At 35.9% G+C, this 10,385-nt stretch overlaps 2 long non-coding RNA genes across 2 annotated transcripts in view; one reads left to right on the plus strand and one right to left on the minus strand.

Annotated features, from left to right (window-relative positions):
• The window catches only part of LOC141458795 (uncharacterized), a 76,695-nt gene extending 69,746 nt beyond the window's left edge, over positions 1-6,949 (plus strand). The window contains exon 5 of the long non-coding RNA XR_012461184.1: positions 6,758-6,949. This is a non-coding gene — a long non-coding RNA (uncharacterized lncRNA). The remainder of the gene's footprint in view (positions 1-6,757) is intronic.
• LOC141458797 (uncharacterized) lies at positions 4,268-7,078 on the minus strand. Its single transcript, XR_012461186.1, has 2 exons — positions 6,935-7,078; positions 4,268-6,850 (listed from the first exon to the last, which is right to left on the minus strand). It is a non-coding gene; the product is annotated as an uncharacterized lncRNA (long non-coding RNA).
• Positions 7,079-10,385: the final 3,307 nt, after the last annotated feature.

Here is a 10,385-nt window from a genome sequence, read left to right on the forward strand (position 1 = left end):
TTAAAAAAATGTCAAACTGTAAAATATTATTTTTAATATTTAGAAACGAATATTGCAAATTAATAATATTATTCAATATTAATTTAGCTTTAAAAGAAAGTTTAACTATAGTGAATCATTACAAACTCGACTTCCTGTAACTGTAGGTTCTTAACTTGAAATCTGATTGAGTTTGCAGTGATATTCGGGGGCTGTGTCTGAGCTTCTGGTGTGTTCAAAAGGAGTATTTCGGCACAGATGTGTGCTCTCATCTGTGGCTGATGTGGATAATAAAGAGGAGAACCGATATCCCTGTCGTACAGCTTTTCCTTTTTACTAGCAACTAAAGAAAGGGAATTTTTCTAGGTCCTAGACCAGTCTTTAAAATATAAAAGAAGTCGGTCATATTTATAGAAGCTTTGTCAATTGCAAGATCTACAAGGGCCGTTTGAAAAGTCCGTGCAAAAATAAAAACTACTTAATTTTTTGGGGTAAACCTTTTTTATTTTTCAACATAGTCTCCTTTTAGGCTTATACACTTCGTCCAACGCTGCTCTAGTTTGTTGATCCCTTTCGAATAATAGGATTTGTCCAAGTCTGAAAAATAGCCATTCGTGTCTGCAATCACCTCCTCGTTTGAATAAAATCTTTTTCCCACCAGCCATTTCTTCATATTGGGGAACAAATAGTAGTCCGAGGGAGCCAAGTCTGGAGAATAGGGGGGATGTGAAACGAGTTGGAACCCTATTTCCATTAATTTTGCGACCGCAACTGCTGAGGTGTGAGCTGGTGCGTTGTCGTGATGGAAAAGGACTTTTTTGTGGGCCAATCGTGGGCGTTTTTCTTGCAGCTCGGTTTTCAGACGGTCCAATAACGATGAATAATATGCACCTGTAATAGTTTTACCCTTTTCCAGATAGTCGATGAGGATTATTCCTTGCGAATCCCAAAAGACAGTCGCCATAATCTTTCCGGCCGAAGGAACGGTCTTCGCCTTTTTTGGCGCAGATTCCCCATTGGTAACCCATTGTTTAGATTGTTCTTTGGTCTCAGGAGTGTAGTGATGTATCCATGTTTCATCCACAGTGACGAAACGACGCTTAAAGTCCTGCGGATTCTTCTGGAACAGCTGCAAACCGTCCTTGCAACACTTCACACGATTTCGTTTTTGGTGAAGCGTGAGCAATCGCGGCACCCAATCTTGCGGATAGCTTTGTCATGTCCAAATATTGATGCAAAATATTATGTACCCATTCATTCGAGATGCCCACAGCACTAGCAATCTCACGCACCTTCACTCTTCTGTCATCCATCACCATATCATTGATTTTATCAATGATTTCTGGAGTAGTAACCTCAACAGGGCGTCCAGAACGTTCAGCGTCACTTGTGCCCATATGGCCACTCCGAAAATTTTGAAACCTCTTATAAACTGTTCTAATCGAAGGTGCAGAGTCACCATAATGTTTATCAAGCTTCTCTTTAGTCTCCTGAGGCGTTTTGCCTTTCATAAAGTAGTGTTTAATCAACACACGATTTCGTTTTTCGTCCATTTTTTGAAAATCACTCGACTTCCTCGATTCAAACGAATGCCAAACACAAAGAAATAGACCGATCTGGCTGAAACTTGGTGTGTGTTCTTCCAAGAGATGCTCCTAACTAAACATAACCTCGATACGCGCCAGTGGTGCTATCTCTCTGACTTTGCACGGACTTTTCAAACGACCCTCGTACTCTCAATAATCTAGAATATTGTCTAAAGAGCAGTAAAATATCCAACAAAACATTAATCAGAAAGATTCACTTAATTCCTTTTGGCCTCCTGCTACGAGATAAACATACAAAAAAGCACCCACAATGCAATTTAATAATTCTCTTAACGTTCACATATAGATCTGTTTTCAAAATTCCATTTTAGAACGAACTTTTATCCTGCCGCAATCCCCCCATAGAATGCGCTGAAACGAATTTTTTTTTAAAAAATTATTTAAATGTAAGTGATAGATTGAAATTTAGTTGTTGCGAACTCTCTGAAAAAATTTGAAAAATCTCCGTAAATAATGGTGCTGCTTCAGGTTGTGGAACTTTTCTTCAAAATTCGGTATTTTAGAAACAAATTCTATAGAATTTAGAAGACAAAGAATAATATAATAGAGTGAACCATTTAAAACGCACCAATCGCTAATAACTTTTTAGGAAAGCGGAATTCCGGAGAAACCCACGAAGTAAACTATATGTTTTTTTTTTGGTCTAGTTTTCAAATTTTTAACCCCTGATGCTGTATCTTCATTTTTGGCGGAGTTACGGCTAAAAAGCTGATCGAGGTTTCACAAGGACCACTGGTTTTGACAATGATTATGAAAACTACATAAAAAATAGTGCAAAATTACGTTCACCTCATTTCGATATCCCTATTATATGTCGAGATAATTAAGATCAAATTTACAATTTTATCTATTCGTGATAGGTTTTTCAATATCATTTTTGGCAACTTTTTTCTCGAAACCTATTAGATCTGGGTTGTTACAAAAAAATTGCAGTTATAAAGGAGGGTTTGCCCTATAATTTAAAGAAAATTTGGGAATTTTATCTTTTATAGAAAAAGAGAAAAAAATTGTCAAAGTTGGGTATTTTTCAACGTTACGCTTTTTTGTGCAGTTTTTGATGATCAACCCTTATACAACTGTCCTACCGGACAGTTTTAATTAATTTTCCATCAGAAATACACGTTTGACTGCAAAAAAAGTTATTTGTGACGCAAAGAACAATAATAATAATAGTTGAAGATTTTAAAAATGTAGTGTAATGTAATGGTTGTGGGTGAATCAGGATAAATTTGTTTTATCATCAAATAAAAGCAATCATCACATCATTTTAATGTACTCCGTATGCAAGACTTCTTGAACAGTGATTACGGTAAGAATATCTTGCCATGGAGGGGCGGGTGATGGTCTAGTGATCAAGAGCGTGGCTTTTTAAGTGGGAGATCCCCAGTTCGAATCCCGAATATGACTACATTTTATTTAAAAAAAAAGTATTATGATGTATTAAGTGTTATGAATGACTGCATAAGCGGGATTCGAACTATTTTCACAATTTTTTAAGTAGTTTTCATGATCATTGTAAAAAACCAGTGGTCCTTATGAAAACCCGATCAGTTTTTTAGCCGCAACTCCGCCAAAAATGAAGATACAGCATCAGGGGTGGAAAATTTTGAAAACTAGACCAAAGTAAACATAGTTTATTTCATAGGTTTTTCCGGAATTCCGCTTTCTTAAAAAGTTATTAGCGATTGGGGCGTTTTAAATAGATCACCCTGTATATTATACGCTAAATGCTACTTAAGAGGGAAGAATTCTCTCCCAGATGTGTAGGAAATCGAATTTTCTTCCAAGTAAAGCTGTATGCTAACATGTGCATTGTAATTGTAGAAAATTTGGTGGAAATCCATAAGCTTTTTCAGGAAATTTACAAAAAAGAAACCTTCAATTCAGTTAAGTAATAACTTCCCGTAACCGTTACATTATTGCCCAATTTAAGAATTGTGCTTCTAAAAGAAATTAGTAAAATAGATATGTATTATTTTTTTTTTTAACACAATTCTTAGTTACAGGTAAAGTTAATTACTGTATTGAAAGGAAATCATATGATTGATATTTATCTTATTTCCATACATCGTCACGTCCGCTTTTAAAATTTTTAGAACATGACGTGCAACAATAAGGAAGTAATTTATTTATAAGGATTTCTGATGAATTTGCTTTTTTAATTGATTCTACACTTTTTATATTTTATTATAATCGTCTTGTACAGGATGCTGGTAGTGCACTCTCTTCCGGCTAATTTATTGTACAGTTACTATGATATATTTATTGTGAATGTCTAAATAAATTAGAATTAAAAAAAAAAAAAAGATTCGTTCAAAACGCAGAGCAACGGAACAATTAGCAATAAAGATAAACTTTAATATTTAATATTAAAAAATTAATTACAGAGATTAAGTATCAATGTAAACCATCATAGCACTTTAGAGGACATTTTTAGAATGGGACAATGATAATATATACTGGGAAAAAAGGATAGAAAAACCTGCAGCTAGAGGAGAAAGTTAGAGTAGGATATGTTTAATTCTTTTGTTTTGTGTCTGTAGGGAATAGAAGGATCTGTAGCTGGCTATTTCGCGACGGAGTGGGTTAGAAAGACAATCTACAGTGGATAAAGGAGTTTCAGCGGACGGTTTTAGACCAAAGGATATGTGCGGGGATTACGGATGAAGTTTCATGGAGGGAGTCGATTTTAAGTACTTTGAGGAGAGTTTGTCGCAAGACTTGGAAATTTCTTCTGTATTGTCTGGAGTTTCTTAAATGTTACTACAACAGTTTGAGGCTCCTGGCGAAGTAGGCTTAGGGAGTAATGTCGATCTGAAGGAGAAGTTTGTCTTGTACAGTCATTTTCGAGTCTCATGAGAGTAAAAGGAAAAGCAGTCTTGTAGCCAGTTTACCAGAGTCCACTCTGTCCTGAACGTACGATATACAGTAGAGAAGATCAGTTTGTCCAAAGTTAAGACGAGATATTTTACGCGATTAGACCACCGGATCCATGTTTTGTTGTGTCTAATTTGTCTGTTGAGGAAGGGTCTACGTTTAGTAAAGAGTAAAGTAAAAGGCTTTAGCCATTTCTTTAGACATGATATTAGTGTCAACATTATTAAAATAGAGCGCTAAATCTTCAAGCAAATTCGTCCGAATACAAGTCGGAGTATTTTCTTGGTACTTTCTTCCATAAAATGAGGTATCGATCCTTTAATCGGGACCGATTTGTACATCTGGACGAATTATAAAGTGGAATCGACTTATGAATTCGACAGGGCTTTTCAGTTGTATTTTGATAATGTGGTTATATCCACAGTGCTTGATTGTATCTTTGTTTTTATCCGCCATAGTTCGCATGCTTATCGTATTCCTGGTCAATTTCGGATTTACATCCTTCTTTCAGAGGTAGATTAACCAGTTTGTTGTGGAAGAAGTCAACTTTACTTATGTTCCCGACTCATAGCGCTTGCTACAATGGCAGAAATTCTAGTAAAATCAGTTGTAAGCGAAATGTAAGACGGAAACATATGTTTTGAAAGTCGAATTCTCTACCTAAAACTCATTAATCTGTCTCTATATGATGGATGAAATGACAACACCAATCAGTGATACAATAAACATGCGTGCTTCGACTGATTAAATCAGTGATATCGTAGTTTATTTTCGTTTCTACCTTCGTGATGGGAGACTTATTACTGTTTATATCTGTATTACAATATCGACCAATGATTGTTTTTAATTTTCCCAATGATGTGAACTGATTTTTTTTTTTTTTTTAATTCATCTATTATTTGATTTCTTTGAATAATAGTTAAAACATTTACCATTTGGGAATTGTTAATAATTCCTTGTCTAGTTTGATATATTTGTTCACAAAAAGATTATCCGATTATTGGAGGAGGATATATTCCCTCTCTAGGGACATTGTAGGGCAAATGTATGTTGCCATCAGGGATTTGTTCTCACCAACGGGCAACTACCCGACCTTTCTGCAGAGAAAACTACTTTTTAATTTTCTCTTTTATCCTGTTTCTTTTAATTTAGCAAAATATCTTGGAAGGCGTTGGAGGTGAAGCGTATTTTGGGACAGCGATTGGTGATTCCTTGAGAAAGGCTCCCGCTTCCCTTCTTAGAACTTCCAAAAGATCTTGGCTGATTGATTTCATCGCCTAGAAATTGTATAAGAGGAAGGAATCATTATGAAGGGAATTCCAAAGCATCTTTGCTTAAGAAAAGAGACTAGAATTCTACTTGGCATAAAAATATGTTCCTAAATATTTGAAAATCCATATTCTAAAACAAACTGTCACATCCTTCTACCATTTACGCTTGGATCAAGATAATTAAAGAAGGCTTCGGATTATCCATTGGTTATTGAAGTATTGATGTTTCATTGAACTCCATTGAACGGAAAGACTCATATACGATTTAAAGATTTGTTTTCTTATTTAAGCAAGCAAAGAGACGAGTGTTTCACGCTAGATGTTTTCTTTCTAAATAAGCAACTTGGAACATGTATTTGAAAATATACCTATAGCAGAAACACGAAAGCAATATAACTGAAGCAAAATAATGTTTAATAATAAACAAGACAAAACACTTGGCAACTGTCACGCCACGATTGCATGAAGAGTCAATAACATGTTGTTTTATAATTGTTTAAGTCACAGTAATAATATAAACAATAGATAATTGGCTATAGTTTACTTGATGGTAAATTGTAAGATGCTTTTTATAAGCGTAGCAATGTTTGTTTGCTTTTTTTGGTATAGAACTCTTGCTTACATGTATAGGTACGTGCCACTAGTAACGTTACAGTCATAAACTAGTGGAACTAGTCAAAAGAACTCTAGTTCTGTTCTTTAATAATAAAAAGAAACAAACATTCTAGTGAGTGTTCTAAGGCTCAGGTGAAGCTAAATGGTAAGGATATCAGTACAGTATGCACTATAGGAACAGTGGTCAAGTTATAGGTACCCAAGTAGTACCAAGTGTGGTACCTAACTCCATCCTATCTGTTAGTAATACAACTAACCATATCACCATCTCACTCTAGACCGACAAACATATTATCAATGTTGCTACATATCTTGTACATATACTATAAATCTTATAAACATCTACTCCACTTATGTTCTCAAGCTTTTACTTGTAACGATTGTACAATCATTTAACTTGGGTTTCAGGTTGGATATCTGTTGCTCCTATTTTCAAGATGGGAACGTGTACTACACCGAAATGACAAGAGGATGATCTGCTTCTATCACTCTCCGGAACTCCTAAAAACAAAATTTGAAAAAGAAATAACGTTTGAGAATCTTATTTAAACTTAGTACAAAAAAAAAAACTATATTTATTTTTACTTTGAATCCTTTCTAACCAGCAAGAACAATCAGGTACATCCAAATCCCTTTAAAAGCACCTCCAACTAACAGAAAACAACACTCAAATTGTTCTTTAGAGGGATATTTTTCTCTACCCTTTTCCAAAAGTGCCTTAATGTCATTTTTCTGCTGGAAGAATGCTTTAAATTAAAAGTAATAGGTCTATGTTCACGGCACTACTCGATTAACTCCATAAAACAAAAACAAAAATGGAGAAATGCGATGAAATAATGTACATATATCGTTTTTTTATAATTCTGTTTATAATTTAAATTCAAATAAATTTACCGTTATCATTCAGCGGCTGCTACTGAATTTGAGTTAAATTATTGCAACGATTTACACGGATTAGAACACAGTCTTAATCAAAAATGGCTTCTCTGAAATAAATTATTTATTATTCAATGGCAAAAAAAAAAAGGTCGTTTAAAGGTGTTAAGCTTTTATTATTTGGTAAAATTATACGAGGGTCGTTTGAAAAGTCCGTGCAAAAATAAAAACTACTTAATTTCTGGGGGTAAACCTTTTTTATTTTTCAACATAGTCTCCTTTTAGGCTTATACACTTCGTCCAACGCTGCTCTAGTTTGTTGATCCCTTCCGAATAATAGGATTTGTCCAAGTCTGAAAAATAGCCATTCGTTTCTGCAATCACCTCCTCGTTTGAATAAAATCTTTTTCCCGCCAGCCATTTCTTCATATTGAGAAACAAATAGTAGTCCGAGGGAGCCAAGTCTGGTGAATAGGGGGGATGTGAAACGAGTTGGAACCCTATTTCCATTAATTTTGCAACCACAACTGCTGAGGTGTGAGCTGGTGCGTTGTCGTGATGGAAAAGGACTTTTTTGTGGGCCAATCGTGGGCGTTTTTCTTGCAGCTCGGTTTTCAAACGGTCCGATAACGATGAATAATATGCACCTGTAATAGTTTTACCCTTTTCCGGATAGTCGATGAGGATTATTCCTTGCGAATCCCAAAAGACAGTCGCCATAATCTTTCCGGCCGAAGGAACGGTCTTCGCCTTTTTTGGCGCAGATTCCCCCTTGGTAACCCATTGTTTAGATTGTTCTTTGGTCTCAGGAGTGTAGTGATGTATCCATGTTTCATCCACAGTGACGAAACGACGCTTAAAGTCCTGCGGATTCTTCTGGAACAGCTGCAAACCGTCCTTGCAACACTTCACACGATTTCGTTTTTGGTCAAGCGTGAGCAATCGCGGCACCCATCTTGCGGATAGCTTTGTCATGTCCAAATGTTGATGCAAAATATTATGTACCCGTTCATTCGAGATGCCCACAGCACTAGCAATCTCACGCACCTTCACTCTTCTGTCATCCATCACCATATCATGGATTTTATCAATGATTTCTGGAGTAGTAACCTCAACAGGGCGTCCAGAACGTTCAGCGTCACTTGTGCCCATATGGCCACTCCGAAAATTTTGAAACCACTTATAAACTGTTCTAATCGAAGGTTTTGAAGGTCACCATAATGTTTATCAAGCTTCTCTTTAGTCTCCTGAGGCGTTTTGCCTTCCATAAAGTAGTGTTTAATCAACCCACGAAATTATTTTTCGTCCATTTTTTGAAAATCACTCGACTGCCTCGATTCAAACGAATGCCAAACACAATGAAATAGACCGATCTGGCTGAAACTTGGTGTGTGTTCTTCCAAGAGATGCTACTAACTAAACATAACCTCGATATGCGCCAGTGGTGCTATCTCTCTGATTTTGCACGGACTTTTCAAACGACCCTCGTAAATATAGAACGCTTTGACACTTAAGTTTAAGATATTTCAGAAAAAGTGGAGTTAATCGATTTGTGCAGTGATTGGCTCTAATAACTGTCTAAAATTATACAAAATTTAGTTAAGAGGCACCTTTAAAAAAAAAGAAGACTATTTTCAAATTCTTAGACCAAAAGAAAAAGATTTTATTACAATTCGTATGTTTTTATTGTCTAATTCTAACTGTTCTCAAACCCATAAACTGCAAACCTTCAGTTTGCAGAAAATAGATCAGGTCAAGGCTTAAGAAATCATAGTATTAGCTATTTTATGAGGAATGCTGCAAAAAGTAAGAGATTCATGGAAGAGAGGTTGTGGAATTTTGAAAGCGTGTTTGGCGCAGTTGGCTTTTGCACTTTTTCTTTTGATATTACAATATTTGCTTTAGGCGTTACTAAATTGATTATTATCTTTATTTAAATGATAATACAGATGGTTGTGTAAAGTTTGTGTGAATGTACGATGCTTAACTATCAACAAAGTAGCAATAAAGTGTATTAAGTTTGTATTAGATATTAAGTGAAATGCATGATAATAATTGGAAAGTTTGTACTTAATGGATTCAAGTTCTGGAATGCTAAGGTTTGAATCTAAACTTCATCCTTCTTGTCTAATGTATACTGTTATATGTAATATCGTAGAACTGTATACATTATACTTAGTTTGCATCTTACATCATAATCAAGTCTCCAGTACCCCCAAACTGAACGATATATTTACACTAGGCTAGAAAAGTTTTATTAAAATCATATGTTCATCGATAACTTTTAGCAAGTTCTCATTTCCATTTCCATTTCTAAGTTTAGTGGTATCAATGAAAGCTGCTCACGTCAACCTCGCTGATGACGTGGCCTTTTACACGTCATCTTGGAGAATGGACACCATCACCAACAGACTTACTCTTGCAATAGATAGACTTACAAAATTCTGCAACAAATGGAAAATTAAAATTAACCACGACAAGACAAACACTATACTCTTCACCAAACGCAGACCCACTTTTTAACCAACAAATCAGACGTAATAACACTCTGATCCCGAGGTCTACCCACGTGAAGTACTTAGGGCTAACTTTGGACAACAAACTGACTTTCACTACACCACGTTCAGGACAAAGTAAACGCAGGCAAACTGGACTACAAGACTATTATTGCCTCTTCTCTCACGTGACTCCAAAATGACTGTGACTAACAAACTACTCCTTTACAAAGTAGTCATTAGGCCGATGTTGCTCTACGCCTGTTCCGCCTGGAGCCTGGACTTGTAGTAGCAACATCAAGAAACTTCAGATAACCCAGAACAAATTTCGTCAGACTCGCAACAGACTCTCCACGACGCACTAGAATTGACTCACTCCACGAGACTGCGTCCATTATCCCCCGGTACACTCCTTTATCCAAAATCGTCTGCTCAAACTCCTTTCCATCCTAGACTGCCATCCTAATCCACTCTGCCGCGACATAGCCTCCTACAAATCCTTCTTTAACATACAGGCACAAAAGACTAAAACATATCCTACTCTAACGCTCTACTCTAGCTGCAGGTTTTTCCTTCTTCTTCCCTGCATTCCAATCCTCCTCACCTAACTTTTCTCTTTCTTCACTCAGTTAAGAAGGTTAAATGTATTATACATTTATACTTCT

This window comes from Rhodnius prolixus, unplaced genomic scaffold (genome assembly GCF_049639745.1).
Source record: "Rhodnius prolixus isolate KJV_2025 unplaced genomic scaffold, Rpr scaffold_5, whole genome shotgun sequence".
NCBI lineage: Eukaryota > Metazoa > Arthropoda > Insecta > Hemiptera > Reduviidae > Rhodnius > Rhodnius prolixus.